The sequence below is a fragment of the Caretta caretta genome, chromosome 9 (genome assembly GCF_965140235.1).
Source record: "Caretta caretta isolate rCarCar2 chromosome 9, rCarCar1.hap1, whole genome shotgun sequence".
NCBI lineage: Eukaryota > Metazoa > Chordata > Testudines > Cheloniidae > Caretta > Caretta caretta.
The window spans coordinates 30203668-30222988 of record NC_134214.1 but is presented as its reverse complement, the minus strand read 5'-3'; the positions used below and the strand labels follow the sequence as shown (position 1 = coordinate 30222988).

Here is a 19321-nt window from a genome sequence, read left to right as displayed (position 1 = left end):
AAGAATAAATGGACACAAATCAGATGTCAAGAATTATAACATTCATAAACCAGTCGGAGAACACTTCAATCTCTCTGGTCACGCAATCACAGACATGAAGGTCGCTATCTTAAAACAAAAAAACTTCAAATCCAGACTCCAGCGAGAAACTGCTGAATTGGAATTCATTTGCAAATTGGATACTATTAATTTAGGCTTAAATAGAGACTGGGAGTGGCTAAGTCATTATGCAAGGTAGCCTGTTTCCTCTTGTTTTTTCCTACCCCCCACCGCCAGATGTTCTGGTTTAACTTGGATTTAAACTTGGAGAGTGGTCAGTTTAGATGAGCTATTACCAGCAGGAGAGTGAGTTTGTGTGTGTATGGGGGTGGGGGGGATGTGAGAAAACCTGGATTTATGCAGGAAATAGCCCGACTTGATTATGTAAAGAATTGTCACTTTGGATGGGCTAGCATCAGCAGGAGAGTGAATTTGTGTGGGGGCGTGGAGGGTGAGAAAACCTGGATTTGTGCTGGAAATGGCCCACCTGTTGATCACTTTAGATAAGCTATTACCAGCAGGACAGTGGGGTGGGAGGAGGTATTGTTTCATATTCTCTGTGTGTATATATAAAGTCTGCTGCAGTTTCCACGGTATACATCTGATGAAGTGAGCTGTAGCTCACGAAAGCTTATGCTCAAATAAATTGGTTAGTCTCTAAGGTGCCACAAGTACTCCTTTTCTTTAGACTCCTTCAGAAAAACTCTGTTACTGAAGGAGGGGGTTTGTGGCAATGCATCGCTCTCTCTTTCTCTCCAGGGTTCCATTTTGCTCAGAGAAGCAGTACCCATCCATTCAGAGGGGGGAAGCAGACATACAGACCTCAGACCACGGACAAGCCGGGTCCGGAAGCTAGAAGCCGGGTTTACAGAGACGACAAGGGTCGCTGGCGCCGTCACCCGCATCCCTTTCAGGCGCAGAAGAAACGAAAGTGAAAGCTGTCGATTGCTGGGGAGGGGGCAAGCCGCGCCATCGCCATCACCCGCATGGGGCACCGGCCCCCTGCAGCCGCCCCTGGGGCGAGCAGGACCCCGCCCCGAGCACCATGGGGGGCGGCTCCCCCCACTTGCCCCGGAGGGCGGGAAAATCCCCTCTGGCAGCGCCGGGGGCGGGGCGGGGCAGGGCAGTCGGCTCCCCTGTCACCCCCTCACCTTCAGGTCCGGGTCCGGGTCCGTGGAGCAGCGCAGCGCGGGCACCCCGCTGTCCGTCTCCCTTCTGGCTCCACCGCCCCGCGACGGGCTGGTCTGGGAGGAAGCGGAGAGCGGCCGCTGAGACCCGCCCCTCCTGCGCCTCGTGGGCAGGGGACGGGAGAGGGGCCGGTGAAGCGGAGAGGGAAACGTGGGGCAGGGCTCTGCCCCGCCCCGAGAGAGATGAGGGAATGGGGCGGGTCTATGCGCCGGGGACACCTGCCGAGCATGCCTAATTATTATAAAGCAGCCAGCTCCACTGCAGCTGCCCCAGAGGTATGCAAATATATGTTAATACGTGCTTTTGTGGCCTGTGTGACCTCGGACCTTGAAGGCCCAGGATAAGCCAGTCTCCTTGGATTGCCTGTCCCTGGCCTCCCACCCGTCTTGACCCCCAAGAGCCTGCCCCACAGGACAGCCAGTGTGGGCTCCTCAGTCCTACCCCCTTCCGAACCATTTGCCAAGGCCTCAAATTGTAAGCCTTTGGGGGAAAGACTCTCTCCCTCTCTCATTCTACCGCTTTTTGTTTGTACAACACCTAACACCCTGGGATTGCAGTCCTGATTATGATCTTTAAAAGAGCCAGTGAATCCAGGAAGTCCTCTAGAGATTTTGTTATTGCTATGAATTTGGGGTGGCATGTGCTCGCATACTATGGTGATGGACAGCAACACAAACTCTAAAATAGGTACTGTAATATATTGGATAATTACAGGTTTCAGAGTGACAGCTGTGTTAGTCTGTATTTGCAAAAAGAAAAGAAGTACTTGTGGCACCTTAGAGACTAACCAATTTATTTGAGCATAAGCTTTCCTGAGCTACAGTTCACTTCATCTGTTTAAGCAACAAGTTGGTAACTGTTCTCATTGCTAGAAAGGCTTCAGAGAAAGCACCTAAAATACTGTCAATGACTTTCTTCACGGGTCACTTCCATTAGTAGTGCAAGTACACAATGCTTGTACAGAGGAGGAGGAAGGTGATATGATTTTGCAAGGACTATGGAAAACATTGAGATTTACTATATCTCTAGAAAAATATTGCTTTTGAGAGATTTTTGTTATTTGTAATAAAAGGGCAAATATATGTGACTGGCAATGCTCAAAGATGTGAATTTGGGTCATTTTGACTCATTAATGAACAGACAGAAAAGCATATGGAATAATAAAATTAACAGATTGAGACACTGACTGCTGCAGAGAGCATGAGTTAACCTTAATCTGAACCATATACATAGGTAGAGGCAGTAAAATACAGCCAGGAGCTCCAGGTGATCCAGCAAGCAGCAATTCCATGAGGCATCATTTCAGAAGGGGAAAAGTACAGCTGAAGGAAATAGCAATCGTAATCAAAACAGAAATAAAAAGCTTTCTGAAAGTCAGATTCCTATTTGATGGATGGATGGATGGTGGTGAACGTGAAGCCATGAAATATCAAATACAAAGAGACAAAAATCATTTTTCAGAGGTATATTTTACAGTTACAAAGTCCAACCTAATCTTGGAGAACAGCAAGGTTTTGAACAGATCTCCTTGTAGATACACTCACTGTACAGCAAACTTCTTCACCTTGAAAAATACAGCTAAAGATAAATGGCAGATGTAGCCATTAAACAGGATATTGATGCACAATGGAGTGTTAGTCCAGGAAAAAAATATATAAAAAAAAGCTCCACCTTTTTTAAACTATAACTTCTGATATCATATAATATTTACTAGGTCGTAAATTGGCCTTCTTTGGGAGAAGGCTCAAGCATTTTTATGAACTGCATGAGCTGGCACCTCAGATTGAGACTGCTCAGGATTCTGAAAACATCTGATTCTCATTGGGCATAATTAAAAGCATAGCAGAGGTGTCAGCACAGTTATTCTCGTAAAAGTGTTGCATAATCTTATTTGCAGAGTGATGCTGTAGTTGGAATACGATACAATTTGTAAGAACAAGTTCTTACAAACTGTTGTCATCTCTAAGTATTGCTTAATTTAGTAATTTCTAACATGACTGTTTTACAGAGTGGCTTTTTTGATATGAGAAACATTTCTTATTGATGTCAAACCGCTATAGTTAAGGATGAGAAGGTCTTTCATTTCCAGAGCACTTTTTTGAGTGACTTATCTAAAACCAATTATTTGTTTATATTATAAATGTTTCATGAACCTTCTTTTATACTTGGGTAATGTACTGTGGCAGCATACATATCAACAGTGGTATCTATAGCAGTAAAAGCACAGGTCTTTCCTTGTCACAGGGCAGCTCCGTTGTAACCCAGTGAACCACGCTGCCTAGTCAGGTGGTATCACAATCACAACCACACACCAGGCTATTTATCTTTCACCAAGGTGTGTACTGATTCTTCTCTTATGCACTAATACTGTGCAATGCAGGTTTACAGCAAGGGTAGGCTTCCCCACAGCTCTCTCTCCTCAGCACAGGCTCACCCTCTGAGCTGCCCTTGCTTCCTTGTTTCCTCCCCTGATATTCTCCCAATTATCTCATTAGCCCAGGGATTGTCACCCCATGCTCACAGTCCCCCAACAGAAAGTGTATAATTGCCCTCAGCTGAGCCAGCAGTCTTCCCCAGGCTGCAGCAATATCAGTGATCAGGGTGCTGCTGATAGCACCCTGTCAGACTCTTGCTTGAGCTAAACAAGGTAAAAATATATTGTGGGGAGAGACAAGGGACAGACCCCTTTTCTCTCTACCCCTTGAGGTATTTTTTTTTGTCCCTCCCCTTCCACTGCAATCAAATTGTCTAGATTTTAATAGCCATTTGGTAGAAAGAGCTGTTATTCCCAAATGGAAAGACTTGTTGTCTACTGAGCTTCAGTTTATCACTTTCCCCATTTTCTTTCTTTCTATGATGTTTAAAATTAATGCAACAGCAGGTAGCTTGAATAATTTGTTAATTGTGCTGTATAAATAAACCTTTGATCTTCCACTTTGAGTAGAGGAAGAAGTATGGCATGTTTTAAATGCTAACAAAGCAGAAGGCTAGCCTTGACAAGTTTAGTATCTTTGCACCAAAGTCAGAATCCCACACAGTAAAATGAGGATCTAAAGGTTTTCTTTCTCAGACCCTATATTAATAAAAAGAGGAAGAGATTTTGTTGTTGAATGGTTCATGTCCTTTCCAGGTTACATATATATATTTCTGTGAAGGGCTGAATTGCAGTCAAGGGATAGGAGAGAATGTCCTGTGTGGAATATATCCATGAGCCAGAAGCAAAGCAGCAGCGTGCGTATGGGATTTTGTCATTTCAGCAATATAGAGTGGGGGAAATAATCTAAAACATTCCTTCTAGCTAGGAGAGGGAAGGGGAGAAAAGCTAAGAATAGAAAAACCTCTTACAAACAGTATTGTGTAGTCAGGTTTTCCTTGTTTAAACAGTAGACATCTGCGATTTTACTGGCATGTGATGGATGAGAAGGGCAAACAAGTGTAAATATATTTTCTGAAGATATAGTCTATTGACCTGGCATTTAGATTAGAAAACTATATAGTGCAGATGGAGAGTAGAGGGTTAGGAGGAGAAGCAGGATGGTCATTACTACTCATAGTAGCTCTTAGGAAAAAAAAAAAGGAAAAAAAAAACCCACCCCCAACACTAAAATACTTGAAGTAGTTTGTGAATTTCACTAATGCACCTGACTAATGGAGGAAGGAACATGCAAAGAAATCTCACTATCAGCAAACCAAAGACAATCATCAGGAAAGTGAACCTGATAATGCTGGCTTCCAGAAAGGCTATCTGGGTGTCCACAACCTCTCTTTTGATTTTATGAAATCATTTATTGCGAAAATTTAGGCATATAGGTATATCCCTTTTTATGCTGCAATGCCTCCACCCCTTAGTAAAATAAACAACACTTCTGTTTGAAACAAACGAAATATTCTGGATGTTAGAAACTCATGACATTTGCAGTTAAGAAACCCAACCTTAACTTTGCCCCTTTCCATCTCTACATATAAGTTGAAGACCACATCAGCTGCCTCGAAGGAAAGAAAGAAAGAAAGTTGTTAGTTTTGAGTTCAATGCACTGCGCTGCAACTCAGAAGACCTGGATTCTATTCTGGTCTTTGCCACAGACTTCCTGTAGACACTGGGAAGTAATTCCAAATCTCATTCAAACTGGTCAGAAGGCAGTGAATTACTCTGTACTGCTTGTGCAACGTGCAGGACCCAAATTGAGTAGGCAGAGAAATGGAAGATGCACTGGTTGAATTGGAGTCCCTCAGTTTGTGTCATAAGACATGAGGAGTGCACTGAGGAGGCTGCCAAGTAGAGCTTATTTAATCCTGGATCTCAATAGGTGACAGAATTTGTAACATCTATGGTTCTGGTTCTTGGGGGACTGGATGTTGTTACCTGTGTGAACAGAGTCTTATCTGAGGCCTCAAGAAAGCTCCAGGATTTGCCAGTAAAAACATTGGAATCACTATGAAGCTCACTTTTCAAATTTCACTGATGTTATGAACACCACCAGCATACTCCATGGGGCTCTTGGCAGTTACAGGACCCACCGATGTGCTGCTGACAATACTTAGAACTTTCTGGAAGAGTTCAGGTTTTAAAAGACTCCATATAATTCAGAATTTAGAAACCCCTATTGGAACCACTTGGATATACCCTATTCTCACTCTGCACTGCACAGTGTATCCTGAACATTTGATTCTAAGGACAGAGGGAGGCTTTGAATGCAGATAGGCAAATGGTGGAATAGAATTTTTGTTGAAAAGTATTCTGTGTAAGATCAGGGCACTGCCATTTTGCTAATCATTGTACATATCCAAAAGAAACTGTCTAAATTTAGATTTAGACAATCTAAATAGACAAGACAAAGGATGAAAAAGGAATTATTCCTTTTATTATTATTATTAGAGAAACTGAGGAACAGAGACGTGATCATACTGGAAATCTGTGTCATCACCAAGATCTCCTGAGTCACAGTCAAGTGCACAAGACTAACTTCCATTTTTCAGTAAAAGTGTCCAGTCTTTGTCACTATGATAATCACAAATCTTGGGAGACAGGCCAGTCCTTGCCTACAGACAGCCCCGCAACCTGAAGCAAATACTCACCAACAACCACATACCACACAACAATCCTTGAACCTATCCTTGCAACAAAGCCCGTTGCCAACTGTGCCCACATATCTATTCAGGGGACACCATCGCAGGGCCCAATAACATCAGCCACACTATCAGAGGCTCGTTCACCTGCACATCCACCAATGTGATATATGCCATCATGTGCCAGCAATGCCCCTCTGCCATTTACATTGGTCAAACTGGACAGTCTCTACGTAAAAGAATAAATGGACACAAATCAGATGTCAAGAATTATAACATTCATAAACCAGTCGGAGAACACTTCAATCTCTCTGGTCACGCAATCACCGACATGAAGGTCACTATCTTACAACAAAAAAACTTCAAATCCAGACTCCAGCGAGAAACTGCTGAATTGGAATTCATTTGCAAATTGGATACTATTAATTTAGGCTAAAATAGAGACTGGGAGTGGCTAAGTCATTATGCAAGGTAGCCTATTTCCCCTTGCTTTTTCCTACCCCCCCCCCCCCAGACGTTCTGGTTAAACTTGGATTTAAACTTGGAGAGTGGTCAGTTTGGATGAGCTATTGCCAGCAGGAGAGTGAATTTGTGTGTGTGTGTTCCCCGCCGGGGGGGGGGTGGGGGGGGGTGAGAAAGCCTGGATCTGTGCTGGAAATGACCCACCTTGATTACCATGCACATTGTAGGGAGAGTGGTCACTTTGGATGAGCTATTACCAGCAGCAGAGTGAGTTTGTGTGTGTATGGGGGTGGGGGGGTGAGAAAACCTGGATTTGTGCTGGAAATGGCCCCTGAGAAAACTGGATTTGTGCTGGAAATGGCCCACCTTGATTATCATGCACATTGTAGGGAGAGTGGTCACTTTTGATAAGCTATTACCAGCTGGAGAGTGAGTTTGTGTGTGTGGTTTTTTGGAGGGGGGTGAGGGAGTGAGAGAACCTGGATTTGTGCTGGAAATGACCCACCTTGATTATCATACACATTGTGAAGAGAGTGGTCACTTTGGATGGGCTATTACCAGCAGGAGAGTGAGTTTGTGTGTGTGTGTGGCGGGGGGGGGGGGGGGCGGAGGGTGAGAAAACCTGGATTTGTGCTGGAAATGGCCCAATTTGATGATCACTTTAGATAAGCTATTACCAGCAGGACAGTGGGGTGGGAGGGGGTATTGTTTCATGGTCTCTGTGTGTATATAATGTTTACTGCAGTTTCCACGGTATGCATCCGATGAAGTGAGCTGTAGCTCACGAAAGCTCATGCTCAAATAAATTGGTTAGTCTCTAAGGGTATGTCTACACTACGGAATAAGGTCGAATTTATAGAAGTCGTTTTTTTAGAAATCGGTTTTATATATTCGAGTGTGTGTGTCCCCACAGAAAATGCTCTAAGTGTATTAAGTGCATTAACTCGGCGGAGCGCTTCCACAGTACCGAGGCTAGAGTCGACTTCCGGAGCGTTGCACTGTGGGTAGCTATCCCACAGTTCCCGCAGTCTCCGCTGCCCATTGGAATTCTGGGTTGAGATCCCAATGCCTGATGGGGCTAAAACATTGTCGCGGGTGGTTCTGGGTACATATCGTCAGGCCCCCGTTCCCTCCCTCCCTCCGTGAAAGCAAGGGCAGACAATCATTTTGCGCCTTTTTTCCTGAGTTACCTGTGCAGACGCCATACCACGGCAAGCATGGAGCCCGCTCAGGTAACCGTCACCCTATGTCTCCTGGGTGCTGGCAGACGCGGTACGGCTTTGCTGCACAGTAGCAGCAACCCATTGCCTTCTGGCAGCAGACGGTGCAATACGACTGGTAGTCGTCCTCGTCGTGTCCGAGGTGCTCCTGGCCACGTCGGCTGGGAGCGCCTGGGCAGACATGGGCGCAGGGACTAAATTTGGAGTGACTTGACCAGGTCATTCTCTTTAGTCCTGCAGTCAGTCCTATTGAACCGTCTTATGGTGAGCGGGCAGGCAATACGGACTGCTAGCAGTCGTACTGTACCATCTTCTGCCAGGCAGGCAAGAGATGAGGATTGCTAGCAGTCGTATTGTACCATCTTCTGCCAGGCAGGCAAGAGATGAAGATGGCTAGCAGTCGTACTGTACCATCTTCTGCCGAGCAGCCATGAGATGTGGATGGCATGCAGTCCTTCTGCACCGTCTGCTGCCAGCCAAAGATGTAAAAGATAGATGGAGTGGCTCAGAACAAGAAATAGACCAGATTTGTTTTGTACTCATTTGCCTCCTCCCCTGTCTAGGGGACTCATTCCTCTAGATCACACTGCAGTCACTCACAGAGAAGGTGCAGCGAGGTAAATCTAGCCATGTATCAATCAGAGGCCAGGCTAACCTCCTTGTTCCAATAAGAACGATAACTTAGGTCACCATTTCTTATTGGAACCCTCCGTGCAGTCCTGCCTGAAATACTCCTTGATGTACAGGCACCCCCTATGTTGATTTTAGCTCCCTGAAGCCAACCCTGTAAGCCGTGTCGTCAGTCGCCCCTCCCTCCAACAGAGCAACGGCAGACAATCGTTCCGCGCCTTTTTTCGACGCCATACCAAGGCAAGCATGGAGGCCGCTCAGCTCACTTTGGCAATTAGGAGCACATTAAACACCACACGCATTATGCAGCAGTATATGCAGCACCAGAACCTGGCAAAGCGATACCGGGCGAGGAGGCGACGTCAGCGCGGTCACGTGAGTGATCAGGACATGGACACAGATTTCTCTGAAAGCATGGGCTCTGCCAATGCATGCATCATGGTGCTAATGGGGCAGGTTCATGCTGTGGAACGCCGATTCTGGGCTCGGGAAACAAGCACAGACTGGTGGGACCGCATAGTGTTGCAGGTCTGGGACGATTCCCAGTGGCTGCGAAACTTTCGCATGCGTAAGGGCACTTTCATGGAACTTTGTGACTTGCTTTCCCCTGCCCTGAGGTGCATGAATACCAAGATGAGAGCAGCCCTCACAGTTGAGAAGTGAGTGGCGATAGCCCTGTGGAAGCTTGCAACGCCAGACAGCTACCGGTCAGTTGGGAATCAATTTGGAGTGGGCAAATCTACTGTGGGGGCTGCTGTGATGCAAGTAGCCCACGCAATCAAAGATCTGCTGATATCAAGGGTAGTGACCCTGGGAAATGTGCAGGTCATAGTGGATGGCTTTGCTGCAATGGGATTCCCTAACTGTGGTGGGGCTATAGACGGAACCCATATCCCTATCTTGGCACCGGAGCACCAAGCCACCGAGTACATAAACCGCAAGGGGTACTTTTCGATAGTGCTGCAAGCTCTGGTGGATCACAAGGGACATTTCACCAACATCAATGTGGGATGGCCGGGAAAGGTGCATGATGCTCGCATCTTCAGGAACTCTGGTCTGTTTCAAAAGCTGCAGGAAGGGACTTTATTCCCAGACCAGAAAATAACTGTTGGGGATGTTGAAATGCCTATATGTATCCTTGGGGACCGAGCCTACCCCTTAATGCCATGGCTCATGAAGCCGTACACAGGCAGCCTGGACAGAAGTCAGGAGCTGTTCAACTACAGGCTGAGCAAGTGCAGAATGGTGGTAGAATGTGCATTTGGACGTTTAAAGGCGCGCTGGCGCAGTTTACTGACTCGCTTAGACCTCAGCGAAACCAATATTCCCACTGTTATTACTGCTTGCTGTGTGCTCCACAATATCTGTGAGAGTAAGGGGGAGACATTTATGGCGGGGTGGAAGGTTGAGGCAAATCGCCTGGCTGCTGGTTACGCGCAGCCAGACACCAGGGCGATTAGAAGAGCACAGGAGGGCGCGGTACGCATCAGAGAAGCTTTGAAAACCAGTTTCATGACTGGCCAGGCTACGGTGTGAAAGTTCTGTTTGTTTCTCCTTGATGAAACCCCCCGCCCCTTGGTTCACTCTACTTCCCTGTAAGCTAACCACCCGCCCCTCCTCCCTTCAATCACCGCTTGCAGAGGCAATAAAGTCATTGTTGCTTCACATTCATGCATTCTTTATTCATTCATCACACAAATAGGGGGATGACTACCAAGGTAGCCCAGGAGGGGTGGTGGAGGAGGGAAGGAAAATGCCACACAGCACTTTAAGCACAGCACTTTAAAAGTTTACAACTTTAAAATTTATTGAATGACAGCCTTCTTTTTTTTGGGCAATCCTCTGTGGTGGAGTGGCTGGTTGGCCGGAGGCCCCCCCACCGCGTTCTTGGGCGTCTGGGTGTGGAGGCTATGGAACTTGGGGAGGAGGGCGGTTGGTTACAGAGGGGCAGCAGTGGCAGTCTGTGCTCCAGCTGCCTTTGCTGCAGCTCAACCATACACTGGAGCATACTGGTTTGGTCCTGCAGCAGCCTCAGCATTGAATCCTGCCTCCTCTCATCACGCTGCCGCCACATTTGAGCTTCAGCCCTGTCTTCAGCTCGCCACTTACTCTCTTCAGCCCGCCACTTACTCTCTTCAGCCCGCCACCTCTCCTCCCGGTCATTTTGTGCTTTCCTGCACTCTGACATTATTTGCCTCCACGCATTCGTCTGTGCTCTGTCAGTGTGGGAGGACAGCATGAGCTCGGAGAACATTTCATCGCGAGTGCGTTTTTTTTTCTTTCTAAGCTTCACTAGCCTCTGGGAAGGAGAAGATCCTGTGATCATTGAAACACATGCAGCTGGTGGAGAAAAAAAAAGGGACAGCGGTATTTAAAAAGACACATTTTATAAAACAGTGGCTACACTCTTTCAGGGTAAACCTTGCTGTTAACATTACATACATAGCACATGTGCTTTCGTTACAAGGTCGCATTTTGCCTCCTCCCACCGCGTGACTGCCCCCTCAACCTTCCCCCCTCCCTGTGGCTAACAGCGGGGAACATTTCTGTTTAGCCACAGGCAAACAGCCCAGCAGGAATGGGCTCCTCTGAGTGTCCCCTGAAGAAAAGCACTCTATTTCAACCAGGTGACCATGAATTATATCTCACTCTCCTGAGGATAACACAGAGAGATAAAGAACGGATGTTGTTTGAATGCCAGCAAACATACACTGCAATGCTTTGTTCTACAATGATTCCCGAGTACGTGTTACTGGCCTGGAGTGGTAAAGTGTCCTACCATGAAGGACGCAATAAGGCTGCAGGTATTGGGGGGAAAAACAACCTTTAACTCTCTACTCTATCCAGCCTTTAACTCTCTGCTCTCAGACTGATGCCTTAGAGGCTTGCGGGTTTGGAGGGGTGTAATAAGGGATGGATCTACAGTTGCACAAGGGGTGGTTTATAAAGGATTGGTTTTATATATTTGATTACATGAGTCAATACTCATTTACCTTATCATGACTAACAATGTCATATTATATAAGCCATCAAGGGTCAGGTGGAAAACAGGATGTTGGTAAACTTCAAAAAGTTAAAGTTCATGTATTTCACAATAGGCTCAGCAGATAAAAATGTGCTGGGTATATTGAGAAAATGTTATAAAGGCAGAAGAACCACCATCGACAGACAGACCTGCAAGAGTTCAGGATTTGAACTCAAAGACTAATACACACCGTGATAATAAGGAAAATATGGTACCAGTTAGGGGCTTCTCACAGTGACGGCTGTGAGCATGTAGGAGATTTGGAAGCTAGGAAGGGAAAAACATTAGGCATGCATAAGCTTTAGCTGATGAATGTGCATTTGTTTCCTTCTCTTTCCACCCATTATCATTATGTATTTCCAAGCATGTGGAAGACTGAAAGCAATACACATCACGCTTAAAGGACTCCTTACTATATACCTTTTTGACTAGGAATCACAGACATGCTTCACCATCTCTTCTTCCAGAGTGAAAGCTGGTTCACCTTTTGAGTTGGTCTCTGTGAAATTCCCTAACTTTACAATAAAACCACAATGGTTGCACTAAAACAAAGCTTATTAAGAATGGAGAGACAGAAACCAAATAAACAATAGGCATAATGGGCCAGATCCTCAGTACCTCAGTGGGTACTTGTGTGTTTGAAAATTGGTCTAGTTATCTTCTAGATCAATGTAATCAATTTACCTCCATAACATAGATGGAAGTTGCCTGGACTACTTCACCTATGAAACTGGTTCCTTCATGCACTTAGCCATAGCCTGAGTTGTCAGATTTCAGGTCAAAATGAAGATGTATTTACTGTGATCTTTTAGCCGTTAACTAGAAATTTTATTTATTACAGAAGAGAAGGGATGATAGGTCAAAACAGCTATTCTCCATAGGAATATTTTTTTGGCCTGCCTAATAGGCAGCTTTATTGTTTATACATTTGTTTATGTTTGAATTACTATCTAATTGTTGGTTTAATGCCTCGCAGCCTTAGTTATGGACCAGGACCCGATTGTGCTTGGCATTGTACAAATGCAGAACAAAAAGATGGTCCCTGCCCCAAGAAGTTTACAATCTAGGGCTACGCTAGAAAGTTTTACTAGTAGCATTTCTGCTGACATTTAACAGCTAACAATGCAATTTTGTTATTGCATGTGCACATTTGACTGCCTTTGCTGGTACAGCACGTCCTCACAGCAAGAGTTTGTATTGGTAATGGACATCCTGCATTATGGGTGGGCATAGCAGGGTATCCCACACCACTGTCCAGTGCACTACCTTCTGGGATATTTTGAAAATGCATTGTGGGATACTAGCACTCCTTTTGGGGAATTTAGAGAGCCTGGGGTCAGTTTTCCACAATTCCCTCTCTTCCATCCCATGATCTTTTCCTTTCACATGTTTTTTTTTTTTAAATTCCCACAGTTCCTGATACTGTTTTTCAATCTCTCTGTCATCTCATCGACAGAAGCATGGATGTGAAGCAGATCAGCAGAGTGCTTGTGTCTGTGTTAGAGACAGGACAGAACTTCTGTATTTGCCATTCTTCACCAGCTACAGCACCTGGTCCTGCCACAGTGAAGAAACAGGGGAGGAGAATATGATGCAGACACTGAATGATGGTTGCCAGCTGCTGCAGGAATTCATTGACCAGTTCCCACAGTGTTTCTGGGCCTGTGAAATGAGCACCAAGTGATGGGGGATCTGTGCGTGGAGCTTGCCCTACCCTCTAGCACTGAAACACCAAAATGAGAGGTGCTTTGAGAGTGGAGAAACAAGTGACAATCACACTGTGGAAGCCTACACTCCCAGGTTTCTATTAGTCAGTGGGCAATTAGTTTGGTGTTGGATAATCTACAGTGCAGGTGGTCATCATCCAGGAGTGCAAGGCCATTAAGCCTATCCTGCTGCACAAGATTGTGACTCTGGGGCACTGCCAGGAACAAGGATTCAATGAAATGGGTTTCCCTCACCAGGGTGGGGTGACGGATGGGATGAATATGGGAAGGTGTATGATGCTTGTATTTTTAGGAACACAGGGCTTCTTGAAAAGCTTCATGCTGGGACATTTTTCCTGACTGGTACATTCAGGTTAGTGAAAATGCAATGCCAATTATGATTCTTGGGGACTCAGCCTACCCTTTGCTTCTCTGATTCATGAAGCCATACACCAGATATGTAGCAAAGGGAGATTTAACTATCACCTAAGCAGGTGCAGGATGACTGTTGAAGGTGCATTTGGTAGCTTGAAATGATGCTGGAGATATCTCATGACTAGGCTGGATCTCAGTGAGCCAAACATTTCTACTGTTATTTCTGCATGTTGTTTCCCCCTTTGTTTTGCAAATATGCAAAACACATTACTGCCAGGATGGAGGGGGGAAGTGGAAAGTCTGGTTTTTGATTATGAACAAACAAACACAAGAACAGTTATAAAAGGAAGCTAAGGCACTGTACAGCTGTAGGAGATCTTGAGAGCTCACCGTGACAGTATACAATAGTCAATGTACTGCTCTGTGTTCATTTGTGTCACTTCATGATTAAACTGCAGGTGGCTTGGTATGAATGAATTGTTCATGTATTTTATTAATCTAGTGACGTATCATGGACCCAGCCTTCTACTCACCCCACCTTAGGGTGAGACAAATACAACCCTGTACTCACGGAAGGTCAGTAGTACAGGTCAAAGCACGGATGTCTCATGACTTTACTCCTTGTGAGGTTATAACGGTCCTCCAGAAAGGAGGGGGAAAACAAAATGAAACAGCAGTCCCTTGAAGGAGGCTGTAGTCTCATTCAATGCCCTTTGTCAAATCAGTAGAAAGGGTTCCAAGGTAATTGATCAGAGTCCTGTCCACCTTCCTCTTTGGGGTCTCAGACTGGCTGTGGTCAGGCAACCAGTCCCTGTCCTGAACCACATTCCTCCACCAGAAATGAGATCTATTCCCCACTCAGGGTTGCTGCTAACTGAACTGGGCTTCTCCTGTTTAAGGCCCTTTCTCCAGGCCTGATATGTCTTGCAGTTGTGGCAGGGTGGAACTGCTTGAGCCCAGAGCAGCTCCTTAACCCTTACATGTTCAGGGCAGGGTTTGTACACCCTGTCATAGGACGTCACATGGCTTTCTTGCAAGACAAAATAAATAAATCTTGATTTTCACAAAACAAATCTTTACTGAGGAGTAATAGCAACAAAAATATTTCTACAAAATGTTTAAAGCCAATTAAGAAGGTACAAGGTGTTAACTGTTCCTGCATGACTCAGCTCAGTGTAAGTATAGTCAGAGCTATTCTCCTTATTTCCCATGGGATTGGCAGGGATCGAATGGCATGCTCTTCTGGTGATGTGGCGGGGTGAGGGCTGGAGTGTGAATGGGCCAAGCCACAGAAACACTGAATTGTCCATGTAGTGCAATGGCTGCCGGGGTGCAATGTTTTGCATCTATGTTTGCCAGCTCAGGAGCTGTATAATGTCTTGGTGGCTTTCCCTATGCACCTTCTGGTCCTTTTACCTCTCCTTCAGCCCTTACTCCCTTGTTTCATGGGCCCTGGACTCTGAGCTCCTGAGGAGAGCTGAGAAAATATTCTTGTCTGTTTCTTCTTCCTCTTGATCAAGGTGAGTCTTTCAGCAGTTGCATTTGAGCTGGCCTACCCAAGCTGAGGCCACTGACAAACAATAAGACAGACAGGCATTGTTAGATTTAAAGGTGGACAGGAAAAGATAAGTGAGAAAAGTCCCTAAAAATATACTATAAGGATATTCATAAAAGTATGAACTGGGTTAGACTTGCTTCAGGGCAGCTTGCTTTTGGACAGTTCAATTGCTCTTAGCATGGTTAATAGATACGGGTCTTTTTCAAAACCTGTAGCCATGAGGAATGGTTGGTGGTTTTCCCTGTGTCCCAGATAAGTGGAATGATTAGCAATGTTTCCTGCACTAACTTATTACATCAGTGGTGATTCATAAGGGTGGCAAAGGCCCAGAGAAAGTAACTGTTCCATGCGGCTGGAGGCCGCATTTCCCCGTATGTGGCAACTCTCTTCACAGTGATACTACTGTCGGATCTCGTTGTGGAGTGGTGTGGGAAAGTTTCCTGCCATGGCGGAAGAAACAAAACAGTCTTCCTGAGAAATGTTCAGGCAAAAATTAAAGAAAATCTGCTGACAGACCTTATCAAGATCGTGGCAGATGACAAATGGGAGCGTTGTGCCAAGATCAACTCTGAAAGAGGAGGCTGCTCGCCACTGCCAAGCCTTGCAAGCTAATTCAAACCCAAGCCCCCTGAGCCAGCAACAGACCATCTCTGTCTCTTTCTATCCCTGAATCCAAGCATAGCATGTAAGTTATTTGTTTTGGACTTGGGCTCTGGGACTGGAAAAATCAAAGCACTGCATTTTTGGGTGTTTATATAATACATGTTGTTTACATTACAATTTGAACCATAATATAATAACAAAGACTGAATGACCACTTACTGGATTGCTTGCAATGATTATTTTAATTTTTCTATGTATTTTATCTGAATGCTAACTTTTGGTTTCACTGTGTTTCTTTTTCTGTTTCTAGTGCATCTCTTGATGTTGCTAGAAATTCTATCTGCCCTCAATGGGAAAAGCATGCATGTGGGAAGGTTTTCGTGTTGCTTATAATATTCTCTCTCTTCTTCTTTGCGTAAGACTGCCAGTGCACCTTGTTCAAATAAATCAGCTACTTCAAAAGGCAATTCCTTTATTCCCCGCCCATGTGCATTCAGGCACCATTCTGAGAAATGTGGAAGAGGGACAGGGAGGGAGAAGTTTCAAGGCCCATAAAAAAATTAAAAAAGCATTAATATACATATCTGATCGCCCTTCTTCCTCTGTGGGTTCCTCCTCTGGGTTCATCTGTGGCAGGTTTGGCTGGCTTTTGATGAACTCCTAGCTCTCTGCCCAGTCTGCATCCTCTCCTTCCCCCATCAGCTTTTTGTCAATGTGCATTTCTGGGGTTCCTTCCTCTGGGTTTCATGAGGTGTCCACAATTACTCACAGGATGGTTGTGGGGTCACTGCATAGTACGGCATCCAGTTCCACAAAGATGCAGCAGCTATGAGGGGAGTCCAGATTTTCTGTAGGCCTCCCTTGCCTTTTGGTACGACTGCTGCAGTTCCTTCCCCTTGGCTGGCATTGCTACTTGTCAGAGTCATGCTTCAGCTTCTGCATTCCCTCTGCAATATCTGAATAGACACATTTATTTCTGCAATTAGTCTGAAGCTGGGCTTGCACCATTCCTTCTCCTGACAGGCTGAGGAAATCCAGGTCTTCTTTCCTGGAGCAGGAAGCCGCATGAGGTTTACCTGTAGCTTTATGTGGATCCATACTTATGGTTGCAAAGGAAGACTTGCCAAGGAGGGATAGCAAGAAGTGAGACATTTCAAAAACACACTGGGTATTTTAAAGTAGGGATGGGCTTCATTCACCTTATTTTCTCCAGGATGATATTGTGTTAGATTGGGGCCTACTCCAGAAACTCCTCATGGCAATGGGACTATCCACCTACGTGACTGAAGAATCTGAGTGTTAGTCTAAATTTCAGCACTGAAATTCTGGCTGTTTTAAAAAAAAAAAAAAAAAAAAAGCAGTAATGAATGGCTTGTACTTGATTTCCTTAGTACAACACAGCCCCGGTGGCACGGTGCGCTTTTCTGAAGTGCAACTTTTTCTTTCTTCTGCAGGAAGTCCAGAATTTGATGAGTCATTGTTTTGATCTGTTCTGTAGCCCATCATAAACCTGCCATCCTATGTATGTGTTTCAAAATCTATAGTATCTTTAGTGCCTTTATGGTTTTAATCTCTTGTGAAATTCCCTTCCCATATGAGTTCCTGACAACTGAAACCTAACCCTACAATTTTGTCATGAATGTGTGATAAAGCTTAGTTAACTCATTTAGTATAATACATGTTTTTTTGGTCTTAAATTCACAAGAGATCCACTTCCTGGACACTACAGTGCTAATAAACAATGGCCACATAAACACCACCCTATACCGGAAACCTACTGACCGCTATTCCTACCTGCATGCCTCCAGCTTTCACCCTGACCACACCACACGATCCATCGTCTACAGCCAAGCTCTGCGATACAACCGCATTTGCTCCAACCCCTCAGACAGAGACAAACACCTACAAGATCTCTGTCAAGCTTTCTTACAACTACAATACCCACCTGCAGAAGTAAAGAAACAGATTGATAGAGCCAGAAGAGTTCCCAGAAGTTACCTACTACAGGACAGGCCTAACAAAGAAAACAACAGAACGCCACTAGCGGTCACCTTCAGCCCCCAACTAAAACCCCTCCAACGCATTATTAAGGATCTACAACCTATCCTAAAGGATGACCCAACACTCTCACAAGTCTTGGGAGACAGGCCAGTCCTTGCCTACAGACAGCCCCGCAACCTGAAGCAAATACTCACCAACAACCACATACCACACAACAGAACCACTAACCCAGGAACTTATCCTTGCAACAAAGCCCGTTGCCAATTGTGCCCACATATCTATTCAGGGGACACCATCACAGGGCCTAATAACATCAGCCACACTATCAGAGGCTCGTTCACCTGCACATCCACCAATGTGATATATGCCATCATGTGCCAGCAATGCCCCTCTGCCATGTACATTGGTCAAACTGGACAGTCTCTACGTAAAAGAATAAATGGACACAAATCAGATGTCAAGAATTATAACATTCATAAACCAGTCGGAGAACACTTCAATCTCTCTGGTCACGCAATCACAGACATGAAGGTCGCTATCTTAAAACAAAAAAACTTCAATTCCAGACTCCAGCGAGAAACTGCTGAATTGGAATTCATTTGCAAATTGGATACTATTAATTTAGGCTTAAATAGAGACTGGGAGTGGCTAAGTCATTATGCAAGGTAGCCTGTTTCCTCTTGTTTTTTCCTACCCCCCCCCCCCAGATGTTCTGGTTTAACTTGGATTTAAACTTGGAGAGTGGTCAGTTTAGATGAGCTATTACCAGCAGGAGAGTGAGTTTGTGTGTGTATGGGGGTGGGGGGGAGGTGAGAAAACCTGGATCTATGCAGGAAATAGCCCGACTTAATTATGTAAAGAGTTGTCACTTTGGATGGGCTAGCACCAGCAGGAGAGTGAATTTGTGTGGGGGGGTGGAGGGTGAGAAAACCTGGATTTGTGCTGGAAATGGCCCACCTGTTGATCACTTTAGATAAGCTATTACCAGCAGGACAGTGGGGTGGGAGGAGGTATTGTTTCATATTCTCTGTGTGTATATAAAGTCTGCTGCAGTTTCCATGGTATACATCTGATGAAGTGAGCTGTAGCTCACGAAAGCTCATGCTCAAATAAATTGGTTAGTCTCTAAGGTGCCACAAGTACTCCTTTTCTTTTTGCGAATACAGACTAACACGGCTGTTCCTCTGAAACCTGTAAAGGAGTGTTTGTGTCTTGACAAATGTTGACAAAAACAGTACTTTTTCTGGTAGAATCTTAGTGCCCAGTGTTAAGAATGAGTCCATCCAAATCATAAAACGTATGACCCACCTCCCAAACTGGCAGTTCAATGTTTTGATGAAGATGAAATGGCAGCCACAAGGAAAGAAACACAGGGCTGGAGTATGTTAGGAGGATACAGTAGCACAATATTCTCTTTGCAGTCATACTGAACTGCCATAGAATAGGT

General features: G+C 45.1%; 1 protein-coding gene across 2 annotated transcripts in view; it reads right to left on the bottom strand.

Moving 5' to 3' along the window:
* LOC125642555 (phospholipid scramblase 1) overlaps window positions 1-1291 on the bottom strand; it is a 53296-nt gene extending 52005 nt beyond the window's left edge. The window contains exons 1-2 of one of the 2 annotated variants that reach the window (XM_048864131.2): window positions 1191-1290; window positions 862-946 (exon numbers count right to left, since the gene is read on the bottom strand). The gene's annotated coding sequence lies outside the window, so the exon portion shown is untranslated. Of the gene's footprint in view, window positions 1-861; window positions 947-1190 lie in introns of both variants that reach the window. The other variant, XM_075132193.1, reaches the window with a different exon arrangement.
* Between the last annotated feature and the right edge of the window lie 18030 nt (window positions 1292-19321).